This window comes from Strigops habroptila, chromosome 4, assembly GCF_004027225.2.
Source record: "Strigops habroptila isolate Jane chromosome 4, bStrHab1.2.pri, whole genome shotgun sequence".
Classification (NCBI taxonomy): domain Eukaryota; kingdom Metazoa; phylum Chordata; class Aves; order Psittaciformes; family Psittacidae; genus Strigops; species Strigops habroptila.
Window position 1 is genome coordinate 65,424,344 of NC_046358.1, and position 21,731 is coordinate 65,446,074.

General features: G+C 41.0%; 1 long non-coding RNA gene across 1 annotated transcript; it reads left to right on the forward strand.

Annotated features, from left to right (window-relative positions):
- Window positions 1-9,398: 9,398 nt before the first annotated feature.
- On the forward strand, window positions 9,399-19,219 carry LOC115607419. Its single transcript, XR_003991233.1, has 5 exons — window positions 9,399-9,552; window positions 10,152-10,271; window positions 12,480-12,610; window positions 17,830-17,907; window positions 19,060-19,219. It is a non-coding gene; the product is annotated as an uncharacterized LOC115607419 (long non-coding RNA).
- The last annotated feature ends 2,512 nt before the right edge of the window (window positions 19,220-21,731 follow it).

Here is a 21,731-nt window from a genome sequence, read left to right on the forward strand (position 1 = left end):
GGAAGTCCAAATGCAGGGAGGACTGAAGCTGAGCATTCTTTATATTTCTGAAGTTGAAAGACAAAACCAGAAGACCACCCCTTCCTGGAGTGGCTTTTATTATTAGAAAAGCAACTTTTTTTTTGAGAGGAAGGATGGTTTTATGGAGCTGGAAGCCAGATGATCGCCCTTCTGATCCCAGTGTTGACACAGATTTTCCTGTGTGACTTCACAAAAATCTCTTGCTGCATTGCAATTTCCAATCAATAAAATGCAGCAATCATTCTTTGTTGTCTCTGAGGAGCACTCTGCAGTTAATAATGCATGGTTGCTAGACACATTTTGATACACACATCAGTGCTCAATGATTGTGTTTTAGTTTCCAGACTTTTTTTGGTGGTGGTCTTTTAAAAGCAAAAGTGAAGTTAGGTCTTCACTCCTGTGGCAGTTCAGGAGGACTGTTCCTGTCTCCATCAGTGTATGGAGCTTAATCCCTTTCAAAGTTCTGCCATGGACCAATGTGGTGGCATAATAGAAAAGCTCTAGAAAGAAATTGAGATCTTAAGTAGTATTTTAGTAACTTCATTAAGAGAAATAAGTAGATATAATCACATGAAACCTGTTAAAATATTTTAAGGTCACTTTTCTAAAAGATGCAATCAACTGAGCTTTTGGTGAAGAGCCAAACTACATTTCCAACCTTGTGCTGGCTACTTCCACGCTGCTGGTTCTACTACTGCTGCTACTCCTCAGGTAAGGGACACATTTTCTTTACCCATAATTTCTGCCATTATCCTTTTATATATACCATCATGGCATCACTACAGTGTTTTCTAACACTTCCCCTCTGTTACTTGCCATTTCCAGTTCGGCTGATCCATGGTAACCTCTGGAAATCCTGCAGATCCTTTGGCTCTGCTACTTTAGGTTGGTGTTCTCCGGAGTACTTGGGGTGTATCATTCTCCAAAAGACAAATTTTTACCTTTTTCATACCTGCCACTTGCCTTTATCATGTAAGGGAAATGTTCCTAGTGGGACTGAAGACCAGTGAAAGTCTCAGCTCTGAGCCTTTGTTTTGGCATCTCTTGTGTTGAATTAATGAGTAGAGCCTTGACAAAGATAAGAACATTCTGCAGCAGCTACTGCAGAAAGAGTAAGAGAGAAGCCACAGCCAAAGCCATGTGGCTGAGGTTATGGAGCCATTCAGCACCTGAATTGAGAGCACGTTACAGACCTCCTCACACTTAGTGCTTCAGCCACCAGTTCATGTCAGCTGCCAAATATGCAAAGTCTCTATCCAGATCCTTTCTGTGTGTAAAGCTGGGCTGTGTTGGGTCATTTCCTCCTTCCTTTTCCAAATAATCACCATTTAAAAATCAGTGCCAGCATGTTTTTTGTTCCTTTCATTAACTTGGAATCTTCTTCGCTGCACATATGATTCTTGGTAGAGACGGGTACTGTGATTTCCATGCTGTTTTCTGATCTATTTTCATGTGTAGCTGGTTTTGAAAGCTACTAAGAAGTAATCCAGTTAGACTTTATTTAAATCCATTCAGAACAATTATCTCAAATGCTTCAGCTTCTGACATTCATCACGCTAGAAAACACAAAGATGTGTATAAAAATATGACCATTCACCTCGAGTGGTGCTTTGAGGACATAAGAATAGAATCATTCTGTTGCAATAAATAATATTATGTGGTTAGAATGTGACTAACAGGTCTTGATTATAGCCATTAATGTTTGCGTTTCATAAAAAGGGTCTAATAAAGGCACTCTAAATAGGTTACCAAATATTACAAAGAATTGCTTTGCTGTTTATATCAGCAAATATTTTAGGTAGAGGGAGAAAATCATCAAGTGTTGGCTGTTAATCCCAGAAGAATGTAATAGATTCAATTATGTAATGTGACAATGAGTTAGTTCTGCTTTGCCTTGGGTTAGAATTTAAGCGTTTCCTCTTCAGATTTATTCAGATTGTTAAGTGGCTGCTGAGAAGCTGGAACCTTGTCAAACAAACTTGGCTTTAAATTTTAAATTATTTTTAATCAATATGTGAAGAGGCCAAGCTCTGCCATATGTTCCTCACCATGCATTAGTTGGTAGCTGGTCATTAAACTCTCACTAAGGTTTCTTAACTGTGACTATTGTGATTTTTTTTTTTCCCCCCTCCCTCTCTGTAGAGTATGGGCAAAGGGGAGCATTCGTGGCAGATTGCCTTGAGGACAATAAAAACTCTCATGTAGTATGGTTGTTTGTTCAAACACAAACAATAGAGACATTTTGCTCTTACCATTTGCCAGCTATCAAGGGGTTTCAAGCCCCCTCCCCCTTGGTGCCTACAACTCAAAACAGATGCAAAATCTTTCTTTTCAGTCCCCTTGAAATGACCTGTGGTGGGGCAGTGTCATTTAGAGGAGAAATGATTGGAGTGAGAGTGGCTGGTAACAATAGGGGCCTTGTGCCAGGCACATGACGGAACAGTGAGGGGGCTGTTGGTGACTTTACTGGGGAGGAGAGCAGCGATCTGGCAGGTGCTGCCATTGTTTAAGGTCTCTGCTCCTAGACAGTGGCTGCAGATGAGTTCATGTCACTTTGTTCGAGCTCTTTACGCTGGGTTCAGGGATGTGACACTGGTCAAGTAGCTGATCCAGCTTTTCTGATCTCCTCGACATGGTCCCTTCTGTGACATAACCCTTTCTTGCTGTGATATGTCAACATGCTTCTAGGCCATATGGCTTCAAGCTAGAGTAACTTTTGTGCTCCCTGAAAGGGACATAATAACTTCATGTTTACTGTGCTAACACAGCCCTGGTACTCACCACTGATCCTGGCATTATTCTGTGGAGATGTCATCCAGAAAACCAATTAAAGTGTATTGATACAAAATAGATCCATTGGTTTAATGCTGGATTTGACAACAGGGGTGGTGGTTGCTTACAAGCTGAAAGCTCCTACTGGCTCTATTTAGCAATGTGCTCCCTCAGCGTTCTCCTTATACACATCATGGTGCTGGGTTCTGGTGGTGGGATTGCAGACCGGCAAACCACGGTGAAGAAGTTGAAGTTTTTTATACTCAAAAGAATACCATGAGTAATGTTAAGTAGAAAAGGTTAAACAGCTTGAAGTAAATGTATTAATGCATTAATTTTACTTGTGCTGCCCCTTTTCTCAAAGCACCAGGCCACACTATAATAGCTACATCTGCTTCTGTTGTACATATTGTTTAGTTCTAGGGTTTTTGGCTCAGAGAATAGAAACTGGTCTTTCTGTGGGGAAACAAAGAATTTGTTTTTGTAAATTGCCTTCCCTCCCCCCCCCCCCCCCGAATAAATCATGAAAAACCTGGCAGATTGAACAGATCAGCCGTATGGAAACTGGCAAATTTTAGTCTGCTAAGGATAATTAAACATGGATGTTATGTAGTCTAATGAGATACATGTTTGTGGTACAGGGGAGGACCAGAGAGAGACAAAATGAGGCAATGGTGCTCAGAAAGACAAATTATACCTTTAGGATGTGAACTGCTGACATACAAGAGATCTGAAGTGTTTTCAGAGCTGCTCAATAGGCCTGGGGTAGGCAGGTCTCATCCCAACTGTGGTTGTCCATCCAAATATTGACAGACAACTTATAAAATTCCACCTTAAGGGATGTTTTTTTTCCTCAACAAACACCATAGAGCAGTGCTGGTACCTTAAGGGATAGAACAAAGACTTGATCATAATATGTGGAGGAACTCTGACCATATAAAACCATTTGCAGTGCAGGTAGGTGTTCTTATTAGACAAGTTTGACTACCTTTTCTCAATATATAACACAAAAGATAAACCAATTTGGAAGCAAGGGTCTTGAAATTTTGACACTCAAACGGACCTATAAATATGTCTTATTGAAAAAACCAGAAGGTCTTCAGTTAGGATAAACAGGTAGCTTAGAAAGGAAGTAGTTTCTAAAGTAAAACCTGGAGTCAATGAGGCAGAAACATAATAGGAGAAGACATTGGGGTTTATAGGAATGTTTAATATCAGTGTAATGGGAAATGACTCAAGTATGCAACCAACCTAGCCAAACACGCCACAAACAAACAGGCATGTCCCACTTCATTTCCAAAAAATAACAGGCAGACAAGCAAACTGAAAACAAATCTAAGGGGGAGCAGAGAAGGCTGTGGGGGAATGTGGTCTGCTGAAAGAGTATCACTAAATCTTCCAAATTGCTCTATCTCCAATTCTCAGGTGAAAGAAAGGGAGTCCCGTCTCTGGGTGTGCTAGTCGCTTACTTTGTGACCTTTACATGGATTAAACCTCTGGGTTTTCTATCTGTATAGAAGCAGAGCAAGGAAAGAGATTACTTCCCAGATGTGGGGAGGTTTTCATTAGGTTTAGTAATGCACTCTGACCCTTTGGGTGGCAGAGCCAAAACTGCAAAGGGAAATGAGGGCACACACACAAACACTTTGTGAAACTGAGCCAAGCACTCCACACTACCGCAGCTGAGTGACAGGAGCTTGTGTGGTCAAAGAATCTTCTCCCCCCAAAAGGATGCCTTACAGCTTGACAGAACCTTGGAATATACATTTATGCTACTATACACACAAACCAGTGTTAATTCTAAAGTGCCAGGCTTTTAGGCTTTAGGGAATGCCAGGCTTGAGCTTGGTTGCCTGTTGAATTGACTAGGTAGGATGGGTAACTATCAGGAGTCATAGGTGAGAACAGCCCCCAGAGATCCTTCCATCTCAGTATCCTCTAAAGGTTCTCAGTACTATCTGTAAGCTTCATAATAAATAATAGACATCATAATGGTAATAATAAATAAATTATATTTATGTTATGTTATTAAATCATAACAATGTTACCACATCCATGTAAAAGCACATGTGTGGAAACATGTCTTGTGGGTTTTTTTTCACAATGAGCTCATGTATCTCAGAGATAATGGTGGCAGATTAAGGTCCATTTTACCAGCCTGAGTGCACAGGAATCATCCCCAGGGCTTGTGAAACTGTGAGTATTTTGACGATACTCAATAATTACCCCTTCTTGTTTTAAAGTAGAAAGCAGTAATGAGGCAGAAGGACGACACAGTTGAAGGAATTCCATTTACAAGTGGCTTTTTTTGTTGTTGTTAATTACATTCCACAGATTTTCCTAAAAATACAGATTATGTTCATTAGATGGGCTCATGTGTGATTTCCTCTTTGTCATTCAGTAGACTTGGTTACTGTGGGGAGATAATGTAGCGTACAACTTGTGCACCAATGAAATTACTTTTGTCCATTTTTGCAGTATAAATCTACCATGATAGATTTTATACTACAAACCTACATAAATATACCAAATATGGTATGATTGGTTTGTAGCCATAGGTACTTTTTTGTCAGTTTGGCTGTAGAGTTTATTGAGCTGGTAACACCACTTAAAGAACATGATACTTGGTGTGATACTCCGGTGTTATCTGGCTAGATTTTAACTGTTGCATTTGACACAGCAAAAACGTAGGCCTACCACATCTCACGAACTGTAAACAGTAATTATTAACTTTAAATTCTGGTTGTCATATAAATGGTATGAATTCCTTAGTATCTTTCCAGAGTTCTTCCTAGGTGTTTGGAAGAAACCAAACACATTCTTCCAATGCTTGTGTGTAGAGTAGCTCAGTTCACTGCAGAATTTAGCCTCTGCCCTCAGATATCCTCAGCAGGAGAGTTCAGTGTGGATGCAGAACTGTGGCTGCGCTCAAGTGTGCTAAGTCAACTCAAGAGGAGGCACTCACATGCAAGCAATTTACTTAAGTCTGTGTTGGTAATCTATTCTTGGGTGCATTAGCCTGGGTTTTTTTGCCTCACCTACCTCTCTCTGGAACTGAAGTCAGAAGTTCTACACATAGTATGTATTTTGTTCAAGCTTGTGTTTGCAAATATTGTAGATATTTGTTTGGGTAGAATACAGTTGATTCAGAACACTATAAAGTTTGCTTATCTCAGGTTCTCATGCAATGGAATAAACAAAATGAGGAATTAAATTTAAATCTCTAATTTTTCTCTTGAAAATACCTAGCCTGGAAATGACTGTCCTGAGAAGTTATCTTCTAGGAACATGACACAAGAAGTCTCAAAATCATCACAGTATTTAACCTTATCTTCAGGATAAGATGGTGTGACCAAAACCAAACATGTAAGCAGTCTGCATAGTATGGTGTGAGGGGACATATTCAAAGAAGGCTTTGCATAGCAAGAAACATCAGGCTTCTCATCTGATCTGAAGGAATTAATATTGAAGAGGAAAAATTTGTCTTCTCTTCTGCAGACAAACTTTATTTCTTTCGTATAGCTCCTTCAAAGCAGAAAATAGAATTTGATATTTCAGAGGTAGAGATGGTCAGCACCAACAGACTTTCTTGTGTCGAAAAATCAGAGCTACAGTATTCTCCAGTGAGTAAGTCTTCTTTGTGTTTGATAAAAATGCTGATATGTGACTAGGTAGGATGGGTAAATATCAGGAGTCATAGGTGAGAACAGCCCCCAGCGACATCCTTTCACCACTGATACCTTGCTGAAGAGAGAATCAGGTAACTGACTTCCAACATACTGCTTGCAACATGTTTCTTCAAAAGAAGAATTAGAAATACAGAATGACTATTCTGTATATATGAAAGCAATACAATGAAAATGGGAAATAAACACTGAAGAATAGTCTTGCAGAAATTGTAAGGATGTGATGCTGTGACAGCTAGGGGAAAGGAGAGAAGTATGTGCATGAGCTAGAGTCATGTTGTGCTTTCCAAGACTTTTCTAGTGAAGGGACAAGATGCTGCAGTGTGGTGGTGGTTGATGATGGCAGCCCCTGATCCCAGGAAAAGGTGCAGAAGCTTTGACTTTGTCACAAGCTGGAGTTCTCTGTACCTAGTAGAGGCAGGGTACTGCCAGCTAGGCAGAAACTGCTGCTTTCTACAGGGGAAGGGATGTCTGTGTGGTGCAGGGCACCTAGTGGAGTCAGAGACTTTGGTGGTTCAGGATTTGTTATACGAACTTTAAGCAGCCACTGGGTGCAGAGCATGGTGTCAGCTCTGAGGTGTTAAAATCTCTTACCACCTTATGCCAAACACCCTCAGGCACTGGGAAGTCTCACTTTTTCTTCTTAGTAACAGCAGTGTAAACCATTAGTGAGATTATCAAGGCTTGCTGGTGGGAGAAATGAATGTATCCTACCAATTTCTTGCTGTCTTAGCAATGTCAGCACAGGTTCTCCATCTTCTGTTGACGATGGTGGGGGGTTACCTGGTTCCCTGTCTGTGAAATCAAATGCTGGTGGTGCATTTTTCCCTGCAGTTGCGTCTTGTTTTGCTGAGGAATAAATGTGGGTAAATGGAACTGAGGGAGCAAAGAAAGCAGGCCACAGCCAAAGCTCCAGGAAAAGTATACAGTGTGTAAATTAAAACCAGTGTTGGGGTGTAAGGAAGATACTTAAAATGATTTGATTTATTAAAAAGTATATCCTAAGGATTTACTATTAATACAACTGACTACTTTTAAAAATTTCTTTTGTAGCTGAAGGGGAAGAACAGTGGCTGTTTTATCATGACAGGCTAGCAGACCTGGGAATATCCTATTCCTCTTCTACTTTGCACAAAGTACATTGGAAGAGATGGTAACAGCAAGGAGTGTATCATAGTGTTATGATCACTCCTCAGCTTTGGGGAGCCTGTGAAATGAAAGGCCCCCAGACTGGCCAGGGTTGGAAGGTTGAGGCTCTAACCAGACTTTTTGTTCCTGAGCTGGCCAGGGCCATTACTGAACAACAGACAACTGTGAATAGATGATGGGCATCTTTGCTTTGTTGCTGCTCCATGGTTTAAGGATACTCTTGTCCTCCTTCTGCCCTTTCTATATTTGACAAGTTTGCTTTCAGCAAATATGACAGGCACTGGTGGGGGTCACTGGCCCAGTTCCACATTTCCACACTTGGCTTGCTCCAAGTTCACTGGCCTGAACTAATGTATCCAATGGAGGTTGAACTACTGAACATGATGAGTTTTTCTGTATTAAACATGCATTGGTGGGTTTACCCTGCTTATCTGACAGCTGTAGAAAACTAAAGAAAATTCAGTTTGAACTTTAGAAAGCAGGGCTTAATTTATGGCCACTACTTTTGTTCCTCTTTTTTTTTCTCCTTTGCCAATTGCAAAGCTCAAGGGAGATAATAAAATGGAGGAGCTGCTACTTTATGCTTCCACGTGCTTCCTAGTGCCTGTGCCTTACTGGGTGAGCTCAATCTAAAACTAGGAAAAGAGTTTTCAGATGGAAATTTGATTAAACAATGCAATCATCTGTCTCACAATCTGTTTTTTTATAAGGAAAGTATTTTTTTTTTTCCAGGGGGAATTTTCTTTCACAGGGTTTTGTATGAAAAGGCAGACATCATGAATACTGATGGGAAGGGCTCAGTGTTTTGTTATTTCTGTATAACAAAGACAAAATGCTTTAATAAAATCAGAAAACACAGATGTTACTTTGAGTATATTTTGCATCTTCTACTTTTTTCTTGTTTTTTAAAGTTGGGAACAATCACTCCCTCAGCCTGACAATAGCAGCTCATGACAGACAAAATTAGCAGCTGGAAACGTAGCCAAAAGTTTAGGCTTTTTAGTTTGTTGTTATTGTTTGGGATTTTCTTAGATGATGAAAGGCATGCTTGAAGGAAGAGGCATGGATGAATGGAAAACCCTTGTTTCTCACTCTCGGTATAGTTTGACTGGATTTTAGTTTTTATAAGCAGTTTAAAATGGGAAAAAGCAAAACCCTTTGTTTAGAAATTAGCCTATTTTGGTTTTTCTCTTTTTTGTGTGCGAGGACTTCAGAGAGAAGTTGGTGTGGTTTGATAATATATACTTTTCATACTCATTAAAGAGATCAAATTTTTATATAAATACAAAACCCAGTTTCTGTATGTCAGTGAAAAAGCAGCATCTACCAATTTTTCATGAGTAATCTTTGTTTCTAGGGAGGAAAAGCAAGAGATACCTTGTCACCCAGACTCATGGCTGAATAATCATAGAATCCCAGACTGGTTTGGGTTGGAAGGGACTTTAAAGCTCATCCAGTTCCAACCCCCTGCCACGGGCAGGGATACCTTCCACTAGACTGGGTTGCTCCAAGCCCCATCCAACCTGGCCTTGAGCAAAGTGAATTAATTTCATCACTGTTTGCTCAGTAATTTTGCATGTTGTGGCTGGTTTCTATTATATGAATTTTACAGTGGCAGAGATGGCTACTAGAATCTTTCCAGGGTCCAGAAGAAACCTTTTTGTATGACTGTGCCTCTCTTACCTCCTGTGCTTACTGCTTTACCCCCTGCTCATAAAGCTGGACACCAGCAGGGTTGCCTTTAAGGTGCCTGGAGTCAGGAGGGACCATGGTTGGGGATTACCTGCAAGACCACCTGATCTTAGGAGCCCCAGGACCAGGAGAGCACATCTGAGTTTACACTTCGCATGATGTTTGAATGCTTCTGAACACAGCAGGAGGAAGAGCAAATGTGCAGAACAGACCTTTCTATGAAATCTCACAGGTATATACTCAGTGTTAGCCTCAGGGGGTAATGTTATGCGGTTGGTTTTCAGGTGCTTTTGACACATCTTGGATCTCTGTGTTGATGGTACTATACTTTAGAACTTCAGAGTGGTCTCTGAGTATTTCACTACTGAGGTATGTTTTACTGTAAAAAATAAAGAAATGAGATATTTTCTGTCCAAGAAACAATGGGTTTAGAGGCAGGATTTAACGCTTTTTCTGGTTTTGCCACGGGTATGTTCTTTTTTCAAGCTACCTGGGAATTCTCGAATGTAACACGTGTTCTCAGGGTAGCTGGGTGGTCAGTCACTGCCTGCCCAGCATGTTTGTAAATGTATCTTTTGCTTATGCTGTCTTTTGTTCTTTAGAGTACATACCTCTGGATTCATACTGCTTTTAAGAAATTGAGGGGAATACTGGGAAAATCCACCTGCCAACATGAAAAATAATCCTATGATCAAACCAGAGAATTAGGATTTGAGAGATTTGGCTTCTATGTTGTTTTATTTTTAATCAACTATGTGTCATGTGGGTTAAAATGTATATGCATATGGCAGTGGAAGGGAAAACCTTGTAATGATTGTAACTTCATTGCAGGACTGTAATAACACCAGTTGAATGCATATAGACACAAAATACGCATATGAAATGATGTTGCAATGGGAAGAGATCACAGAGTAGAAGAGGGAACCTCCCCGTCTTCATTCCATTTAAAAGGTAAACCAATGTTATATTCTTATGTCAGACTGTCTAGCATGGAAACATGCCTTCTCAAAGGAGATATGTTATCTGAGATAGATACAAAACAACGAAAATAACTAGATCTGAATTCAAAAAATGATCCCTCAATTTCTGCATGGTCTGTAGTGTACAACTACTGGAATAACAGGGAGTTGCTTGCAGTGATAGAAAAGACTATATCCTCTGGGTCTACCCTGAACATTCTATTTAATAAAGAATCACTTTAATAAGGAAAAGGAATTTCTAATTCTGATACTAGGGACACTAATGTATTTCAGCATCATTTTCTTTTTGGACTTTCTGGAAGCTTGTTCCCAAACTAATCAGGTAGCATTGCTTCATATTATTGCCTACCTGTATTAATGCTTCAGTTGCAGGAGAATCTAGCTGATGAAACCTTTCTTTTTCAGGGTATTAATCCAACTCTTGATATGCAATAGGGTAGCATTAGAAACCTCAAACTTAACTGTGAAAATGAAGGGAATAATGAGCTGCAGAGTTGCCCATATCCATGGCTGGAAAACTGAATTTTCAAGGAATGGCCTTTTTTCCTGAGCCTCTGAGAGGATTGGAGTCTGCTTATCCCCTGAATAGGAGAGTTCAGGGGTGGTAGAGGGAGAGAAGGAGGCTTTGGTGCAAATGCAAGATAAGGAAGATAGTATTTTTCATAGGAAAACATCTTATATGCAGAAAGTATAGCACTAGGTACTGTGAGAAACTTTGTGTTGAGGTTTTGAGCTTTTCACACAACTTGGTGATAATAAAGACCATTCCCTATGATTTCCATGTGGAAGAATTACTTCACACTTGCACAAGAGCAAATGGAGCAGAAGAGCCTAATTAAAGTTACAGGGGCTTCTTTACAACAGAGCAAATGTTAGTTTAATGATACTGTTACAAGTCACAAAGAAGTTGGAGCAGACGCCCCAAGTTTTATACATTTTTGGCAAAGTAGGTGGGAAACTATGTGCTAGAGTGAGGTCAACAGATGGAGGAAGAGAGGTACAGGAGGGGAAGAAAGCTACACACCCAAAGCAGCCCTGCAAACCCCAGTCAGACAAACAAAAAGAACTAAAGAGACAAACCTTGGAAGAAACAGATTTTTAAACAAAGTTTGCCAAATAAGCAAACTTTTTTTATTATTTCCCTGTGAGCAGATGCAAAGCACCTTTTCAGTTCATTTTGGATAGAAATAAATGAACACATGCTGTGCTTTAATAAATCTTGGCGCAACCGCAATCGGGAAACTCAGACCTTGATGAACATTTGTGTGTTGGGGTTTGGTGATACTCACCAAGCCTCTTTGCGCTCTTCCCTCTCCTTTTCTGCTTTGGAAAAAATAAATTGAATTGTCAATGATATGCAGAATCATAGAATCCCAGGCTGGTTTGGGTTGGAAGGGACCTTAAAGCTCATCCAGTTCCAACCCCCTGCCATGAGCAGGGACACCTTCTACTAGACCAGGTTGCTCTAAGCCCCGTCCAACCTGGCCTTGAACACTGCCAGGGATGGGGCAGCCACAGCTTCCCTGGGCAACCTGTGCCAGCGCCTCAGCACCCTCACAGGGAAGAACTTCTTCCCAATATCTAACCTTAACTTCCTCTGTTTAAGTTTAAACTTAAACTTTGTCCGTTTTCTCTGTCCTACACAAGGACACAACCAGGGTAGGTGGATGGTCTTTATAACCTGAGGAGTACCTTGTATTTTGAAATCTACTATTTTGAATGTGGGGCTGGGAGTCAGAACTCAACAGCGCAAAACTGTAAGCTTCTCTTGGTGAAGGGCCCTGCTAACTGCCCTTCCGCACAAGTTCCTTAAGTTTATGTGTTCAAAATTCTTATCTAACCTGTCTTAAATCCCGTCTTGGGAATCCACATTCTAAATTTCCTTCTGAAATTCCGTCTTCAGCTGCGAAGTAATCTAGTTTTCATAAACATTGATGCAAACCTCTGTGAATCTTTGTGTTCCATTTTACAAAATGAGGCAATACAGTCACTGACACTTTATTCCACTCCTTCTATTTTGGGTCATTATTTTATTTGCTTGAAAAAGCATGGTGATGTTTCGTAATAAGTTTGCAGAACCATTTAGCTCTATCTCTGGATTTGCTGTCATCACTTTTCAACCTCCTGGTGTTGTGCCAACTATTGTTTATGTTGATTGATTTATTATTTCTTTTTCCAGACAGGGATCAGGAGTGAAATCTCAGCTCTGTCAAAACCAGTGGAAACAATCCCAGTCTTCAAGAGAGCCAGGATTTTATCTCCAATCTTTTTATTTGCCCTTCTATAATTCATCATAACAACAGTTAACAGGTATGATGCTCTGATCCCTGCCAAGCATTCTGGTTAAAGATTTAATATTTGGTAAATCTGAGATATGCTTATTATCAGGCTTTTGTAACTGTAACTAACGCAGAGTGCACAGGGGAATATTATCCTGCAGGCAGATGTGTTGAGATTGGTGAACTTTCTGACGCACCACACATTTATACAAAGCCCTAAAAGATACAGTTGGCAAGTTCCTGCGATCCCGTTTTTCTGGGCTGTTTTCACAGCCTTTTTGGAGAACAGTTTTAGTACATAGAATAGGCTTAACATCTAAATTTCATTGTGCTTCCAACTGCTGGCTTTGTTACAAATCCTGTGATACATGAATCAAAGCCCTCAAGATCATAGACAGTGCAAACAGGGAATGTCTGATTCATGAATCTTCCAGGTGCACTACTGTACTTTCCGGAAGAGGCTTGGAGAATTCTGGTTGTTATATGTCCTTTGCAACTGACTGAAGCTGACCTAGTAGTTAATACCGAAAGAGGAGTTGCCTTGCTTCAAAGGAGGATTTTTTTTGAAGCTAAATGTTCTCCTTTGTTGTATAGCTGTGGCTTAATTTTTCTTAATGCTATTTTTGTATGAAATCATCGTTTACTCTATTCAAATACCTCTGGAAAATGTTCAGGCACCTCTTCTTTTGGAGTAACTCGGACACCTCTGTTGATGTCAATGGTCACGCTTGTTGGAGATGAATGCTTTGATCTAATTGGAGATGTATAAAAAGTACTGGCTCTGGCAGGCACTGTGACACAGATAGAATATACCCCAAAATGCAACATATTTTTCCACCCCCAGGATCCTTGGAAAGCTCCATGAAATTCATGTTTCTGGAAACTATTTGGTTAATATGCATTGTAAAGTTACCAACATGAACTTGTGTCATGGAAAGACTGATCTTAGTGCAGGTAACTGAACCCCCTTAATTTTCATACCCTAGATTCAATTGGTCTTGCACCTTTGTCTCCACATGGTACACAACAGCACCTAACTATGTATGTGATGTCAGGCTTAAAATAAAGCATTTCCTTGAATACCAGGACCTGGATGAGAACTGACGGGAAAAGTTGCCTCTCGGTTTCTCCGGGTTTTGAAGCTGACACGTGCACAAATGATTTATGAGTCTGTGTGTGTGAAATGATTATTAGGTTGTGGCAAAGATCAAATAATCTGAAGGCTGGTTAGGATTAGAGACAGTGTCAGATATAATTTTAGAGGCCTGAATTCTTTCCATTCCTTTTTAGTTGGATAAGGGTAATAATTGTAAATTGCTCTTCACAAGCAGAAAAATACCTCTAGGACAGTCTCAGATACTCACATTAGAGCATGTGTTTCCAAAGTGGCCTTTGCCCCTCACAAGTTTGCTACTGCGATTAGTCACAAACAAGATAATTACTCATTTTTAGGCCAAAAATAGATTAATTGACTGGGACTTAAAATATTTATGTTTACTTTCATTTGTAGATTGAGTCAACAGAAGTGAAAAGTTCCTTCTCTGACTGTGATCTGCCTCTGTTAGGTGAAACCCCAAGTGTATCTATCTGGACCACTTGTAGGCTGTAATCAGTTTTCTGTATTCAGGCATTATCTGTTTAATGCAGGTAACTGCTTGTTTGGTTTTCATTAGAAGGGTTCATTTAAGACTAGTTTTCAGGCTCTATTTTAGGCATCCTGACATAGAGATCATTCCCATGAAATATTGGCAGCTGATGGAGTTAAATACAAATTTGATTTGCCAATGATAGAAAAGTAGGAACAGGTACAGTCTGTTTGTCAAAGTGTTTATTCAATACATCAGATTATCTCTTGGAAAACTCAGGTATTTCACCAAATGTGCTGAACAAGGATTCAACATGATATTGAACCCTTCCCAACAGCTTTTACGTTGTACTGAACCTCCTTGCTTTCACCTCAAGATGGTCTGAACACATGCCTGTTGTTTTTTCCTCTGAGTGTGGTGGAAATACCTTACAAACAGCCATCACAAAGATAGCCCTTGCACCAATGTGGTACATTAGTCATGATACTCCAGAAATCCTAGTACAATTCCTCAGCTTTCATTGTCTTTTTGCTATTTTATGTTACAGGTCATAATTTTAGGAACATAATTTTAGGAACAACTATTTGAGAACTGTTTTAAGTCTCCAAAACCTGTATGTTTCCGGTCACTGCACTTGTCAAGCTAGCTGATCCTGTGTTAAGAGCCTGGTTCAATAAACTCTGAAGACCAACTACAGCAAAAGTTGACTCTAAGTCATTTTGAGTCTATGATGTCTACTAGTCAGGTGAAGTCAGGTGCTATGTACCAGTGCAAACCTCATGAAGTTGAACAAGGCCAAGTGCAAGATCCTGCACCTGAGTCATAGAATAGTTAGGGTAGGAAAGGACCTTAAGATCATCCAGTTCCAACTCCCCTGCCATGGGCAGGGACGCCTTACCCTAGACCATGTCGCCCAAGGCTCTGTCCAACCTGGCCTTGAACACTCTCAGGGTTGGAGGATTTCCTGCTTTGAGCAACCTGTTCCAGTGCCTCACCACCCTCACAGTGAAGAACTTCTTCCTAATATCTAACCTGAACTTCACCTTTCAAAGTTTAAACCCATTTCCCCTTGTCCTATCACTACAGTCCCTGATGAAGAGTCCCTCTCTGGCATCCTTGTAGGCCCCCTTCAGATACTGGAAGGCTGCTATGGCAATCCCAAGCACAACTACAGGCTGGCTGGACACTGGATGGAGCAGCCCTGAGGAGAAGGACCTGGGGGCGTTGGGTGAAGAGAAGCTCAGCATGAGCCGACCAGAACTCCGCCGGGTGCTGGGCTGCATCCCTAGCAGCGTGAGCAGCAGATTGAAGGAGGGGATTCTGCCCCTCTACTGTGCTCTCAGGAGACCCCCCCTCCAGTCCTGTGTCCGGTTCTGGGGCAACAACACAAGAGAGACATGGAGCTGTTGGAGTGTGTCCAGAGGAGGCCACAGATGCTGCGAGGGCTGGAGCAGCTCTGCTCTGGAGACCTCAGAGCAGCTTCCAGTGCCTAAAGGGGCTATAAGAAACCTGGAGAGGGGCTTTGGACAAGGCCCTGTAGGGACAGGACAAGGGGGAATGTCTTTAACCTGACAGAGGGGAGATTGAGATGAGATCTTAGGCAGAAGTTCTTCCCTGTGAGGGTGGTGAGGCGCTGGCACAGGTTGCCCAGAGAAGCTGTGTCTGCCCCATCCCTGGCAGTGTTCAAGGCCAGGCTGGACGGGACTTGGAGCAACCTGCTCTAGTGGAAGGTGTCCCTGCCCATGGCAGGGAGTTGGAACTGGATGAGCTTTACGGTCCCTTCCAACCCAAACCAGTCTGTGGTTCTCTGATTGTAATCAACTAGACGTTTGCTTTTCTAATGTGAAGTCAGTGTGCTATACCAGACCTCAGAACCACCACTGGCCCTGAAATGCATATCACTGCTTTGCACTGGTGCACCATTTTTTGCTGGGAAGTGGGAAGCAGTGGATGGAAACTTGTAGAGGAAGGAAAAGGAAAAACTTTAATCTCTTTCAGCTGCTACTTTGGGAAATGTAAACTTAATTTTGCTGATGGGATGTTACTGCATCAGAGAAGATGATGCATCAGATGATTACTGGTAAATTGAGGGACTTGCAATTCTGCATTCAGTTGAGCCAGGCTCAAATGGATTTAAAAAGCCCTGAGGCTGTGGCAGTGCTCTATGTAAGTTATGTTTTTATTTACATGCTCATGACAGTTATGTCTGGGAACACTTGTATGTCTTGCCAGACACTCTGGTACCCAGTAGCTATTCTGTCTTTTCCACCAATAGTTCGCAGCCTTCTGCCAAGTTGTTTCTCTTTTGTTATGAAAGAGATAAAAATAAAATGGGCTGGAGCTTGATCAAGAAGTGATTTTAGATACAGTTTGGCAACAGAAGCAGACCCTCAGCAACATTTTCCATTGTAGAGTTGCTCTTTTTTCTTAACTGGGCAGTATGATAAATTGCTAATTTCAGGTCAGGCAGCTTAAAGCGTGGAACAAAAACAATGACACCATGGAAAATAAAAAGGGTGTCCAGCATATTCAGTTTAAATTTAAATCTGTCTCTCTCAGGGAGCAGCTTTAGCAACAAAGATGGAAACACACTTCAGAGGAATATGGCCGAAGTCTAATGAGCAGGGATATCTTTCAAAGTCACCCAGAAATGTGGGTTAAAGCCTTTGTTCTGAAAAATGGGTTAACAAAACCTGATTTTTCTTCACTCATCCCCTTCATGTAGAAATAATGCTACTGTGTCTGATTCACTCGTTCTTTTTTCCTTTCAATTTCACCACTGTTTTTTTAGAGGTTAGCATGACAGCAGTAAAAAAATAGTTGCCTCTTTATAGGGATCTTGGTCTCACAGAATAAAATATGTTAGAAAAGGTCTCAAGATGGGAGGTCTTCTGGGCTATTCCCTGTGTATACAAGTCTGTAACAATAGTATGAAATATTTCAGAAATGGTTGTTGGGCATTTTCCAGCTTTTTTAGAAATATCTAAACAAGTCAGGTGCTTAGCTTCCATTGAATTTAATAGGACTTAGGACTCTCTCAATAACTTTAGATATCCAAATACATATAATCATTGAACTGATAGTTTTTAACCCACTAAAATCAATGAAAGCTAAGTACTCAGTGGTGCAAAATCTTTGTAAACATGGTTCTGGGCTTTTTGGTCTCTCTTGAAACTGAGATTAGGCTGTTTAATCATGAACATGGTTTGGAAAAGTTTGTCTTAAAATTTGCTCTGTCCTCTTCCTGAGGGAGATAGCAGCCCTGTTTCAAATATCTTATGATGTCAGTACTGGACACATGACCTCTGTTCATCTGCATTCAGTATATTGAATTATTTATCCTCAATGATTTTACTTTTTGAATATTATGGCTACAACACTGTTTGTTTTAAAACCTGCTCTAGTGGAAGGTGTCTCTGCCCATGGCAGGGGGTTGGAACTGGATGATCTTAAGGTCCCTTCCAACCCAAACCTTTGGATTCTATGATAATATAAATATGTAAATAATCAGGAATTTACTGAATCAAAGTATGTACATTTAGTTATTGAGACCTTTCCTATCAAACCAGCTTCATTATGAGTGTTACTGCACTTCTCTGAACAGTTTCCCGTAAGACAAAGTTTTATTGGAATTGAAATGTATAAATGTGAACACAAATTTCAGATGTTGCTGCACGACAGCCCTGTGGTTGCTGCTAAATGCCTGCTTCGTGGTGTGACAAAATGCCACCTTCCTGCCTGGGTAAGTATCAAAAAGTCTTTTTTTTTATTTCTACATTTTATCGCATGGCAAACTCATGTCTAATTTACTGTTTATACAGAGATTTTCAGCTCTAATTCAATAACGGAGTTTTACACAGTTTCCTGGGGTTATTAGAGTGACCATCTGTGGGGCTGAAAGAGTCATTAGCTTTCCGTGGTCATGTCCACCCATTGTCTTCCTTTTAGAGTACCCATAAGGATTCAAGTTAGCACCCCAGTGTAACGATGGGTTGGCTTTTTGTGTCAGGGGAACACCTGTCCATTAGGGAGAAAATGGAGGCTTTCAACTTGTTTTTCAAGTAGATCAGTTGGGAACAACATTTGGTCACTAGCAGTCTGTTCCAGGCTGCCTCAAATCCATGACCCCATACTGGAAGATGGTGTTGCCTGATCAACATGCTTCTTCAGGGAGCAACGTAGGGCTACAGCATGATTTTGTTCATTGGGGTGTGAAATAGCACTTATGTGGCTTGATGCTTGGCCGTAGTTTTAATGGTCTCTTTCCACAGAATTCTCACCTGCACATAACTAAGCTTTTTTTTATTGAGTGCATATACCTAGTGTCATCAAGTGTAATATGGACCCAAGTTAATGATAGAATCATTAGGTTGGAAGGGACCTTCAAAACTCACCTGGGCCAACCCCCCTGAAATGAGCAGGGACATCTTTGGCTAGATCGGGTTGTCACTACTGAAAGTGTCTACCTTCTGTTTTATTAATAGACTTCATCATTAACCAGCAAATTCAGAGGGGAACAGAACTTTATTTTTTGTATGTTTTTGCATTTGGGTTTCCTATTAAAAAGTTAATTTCTTTTTCTGCTTTAAGGGTCAAACACTTTGCATTCAGTACCTGTATTGCTGATCTCTCTTTCCATCAGGAGCTGGTGTATCCCTTGTGGATTTCAGCTTTATTCATTAATTCTTCTTACCAATTAATCCTTCTGTATATTCTACTTGATTGTTCTGATCTTTACTTTTGTCGTAAAACGTTGTTCAGTGTCCTGTGTTTATAGGAGCTGTATTCCACCACTGTGACATCTGCATTTCAGGAACAGGATTTCCTATTCTTTCTGGTGTATGATTTCCAAAGTGAGCTTCAAATAAGGGAAATACAATTGTCTTTTCTACAGCACCTACATGATGACGAGCGCTCTGTGGAAATAATACAAAGCCTTTTGATGCAGCCTATATGCCTGGTTTTCAGATGTTTGGCTAAAGTAATGAACTTCGAGACTTCCAGAAAGTTACACCTGTGTTGAAGAGCCTTGGTGAAAATGTGATTCCCTGTACTGAGAGAGGAATAAGGTACTGCAGTTCATTATTATCACATCCTGCCCACAGAAAAGAGAAGGAAAAATTGAAGGCTGACTGGTTTCTTCTGATTTGCAATTGGTCTGGTTTTCATGACAGACTGCCTCTCTTTTGTGTTAAAATAGCATGAAAGTGATGCTTTTTAGGTCTATCAACTTCTCGAAGTGGTTGCAGTAGTTTTGCAACAAGTGCTTTGAAACATTTTCTGTCTGAGAGTGGAAGAAATGAGACTTAGAAATTCAGAACTGGAACTGAGGTTTGCTTCAGATTTTGGTTTTGGAACCAAAAGCAACTGCCCGTGTTGTAATACTTTTCTCCCCTGTTCCACCTGTAACATGTGGTAATTAGCCTCTGAACTAACTGAATTACTACAGTGCATGGTATTTGCCAGTATAAGATGGACAGAGGAAGGCTTGTGAATTTTCTACTGTACTCAGCCTTCTGCTGTTACAAGACATCAATTCCTTTACATTTGATCATTTTCTGTCTTTTTTTTCTTTTGATTCATACTCACTGTCTTTTGGCAAACAGCTTTGCATTTCCTTCTCTTGTTGAGTTTGTAGCCACATAAATTATCAGCTATAGAGAGGCTGGAGCAGGAAAGCTTGTCCTTGACATACCCAGTGGAATAAAAAAAACCCAAAACAGAAAGCAAACCATTTCCTATTACTTTGTTCTGCTGGTAATTGCTGTAGGAGGCTGCCAGAAGGAACAGTGTCTGTCCTCAGGTCAGGATGGTAATCTGTGGTGTCCTGCCATCCTACAGAAAAATACAGGTTTTGTTTCCTGCAGAGTGAGGTAGAGCAGATGTGGCTTCTGACAACTAACCTTGTGAGCAGGGTGCACTGCAGGAGGGGTGCAAGGGTGTGTTGGAAGTCAAGGAGAGCAGCAGGTGAAGAGTCACCCACTGTGTTTGAGAGAGGCTCTGTAGCTTGTGGTGCTTTTTCACAACTGAGAGATTTGCAGCTTAAAGCTTTTGGTCTGGACTAGTTGTCTAATACTGTGTCACTGTGAATGGTGAGGAAGTGACAGAATCACTGTCAGTGGATCACTAATAACGTACAACAACTTTTGAATACTTTATCCCACAAGAAAGGTCTAATGTGGGTCATTCTTTAGAAACACTTCTTCCCTTCCATGTCTTTAGAGAAAACGTACCTGGTAACTCTGAGCTTTTTGGCTAATGCATACAGTAGTTAAAACTTATCGTAGAATCCCAGACTGGTTTGGGTTGGAAGGGACCTTAAAGCTCATCCAGTTCCAACCCTCTGCCATGGGCAGGGACACCTTCCACTAGAGCAGGTTGCTCCAAGCCCCGTCCAGCCTGGCCTTGAACACTGCCAGGGGTGGGGCAGCCACAGCTTCTCTGGGCAACCTGTGCCAGCGCCTCAGCACCCTCACAGGGAAAAACTTCTGCCTTATCTGTAACCTAAGTCTCCTAACTTGGTCAGACATATTTCATTCTCCCCCTTTTTCCTACTCTGTGAAACATGGGGAACTGACATTTAGCCATGAGTAAAATGCTTTCTTAATTGCACAGAGCAGCACCTTGCTTTGTTGTTACAGTTTTTGATGTAGCATTGCAGTTCTTCAGATCGTAGGCATGGATGGGATTACATTGTATTAACAAACATAGAGCCATTCACGTATTGCCAATCAGTTTTCTGGGTTTAAACTCTTTACAAGCTGTGAAACTTGTGAGGGGTAATCGTTGTATAACAAAAGACTGCCAGCAGGAACTATCAGAAAATACCAATCACCTCCAACAGAGCTGTGAACATCGATAGCAGTTACAGTACTGAATCACTTGTGCAAAAGCAGGATGGATATCTGTGAGGGGACGCTTGGATGACTGGGCTCACAAGAGGGAAAGGGGCACAGAGTTGTGCCATAATTGCCAGTGCTGCAAACTCAGTCCAGCTTGAGGGACGGGCAAAGCCCCTGAAATGTGGCTGATTCTACTTCCAGACAACAAGATCAAGCCATATACACCCAGAAAGCACGAAGCAAAATAAATTTACCTTAATGCTTGGATAATAATATTAGTAATGTATGGTGGGTTAAAGCAAAGAGTGGGGAGGGGAGATAGCAATCTTCTCTCCTGCCTGGTTTATACAAGAAGCACTTCCTTCTCTGCGTCCCCAATTTGTTGGCTAGTGAGCTCAAGGCACTTTGTTTCAGTCCTTTTTAATCACTGCTAATGAGGAAATTGCCCTCGATTCTTCCACTGCTTACACTGAATTTACACTCAGGATACAGACTATCCAGCTAATATTCCGTGGTTGATTAGCCCTGTGGTGATGAGGAAAAGTCTGAATTGTCAGGTTATGTTTCTTCCCTCACCTATAGAAGATCTGACCTGGGGAGTGACTGACTGCATAAAACGCTGTCTCTTTTTGCACATAGAACGTGAACAGCAGCAAACTTCAGATCCCTAGGTCCTTTTCTGGGTGCCTGACTGAGATGCCTACAATGCATGGTATGCTTCCAG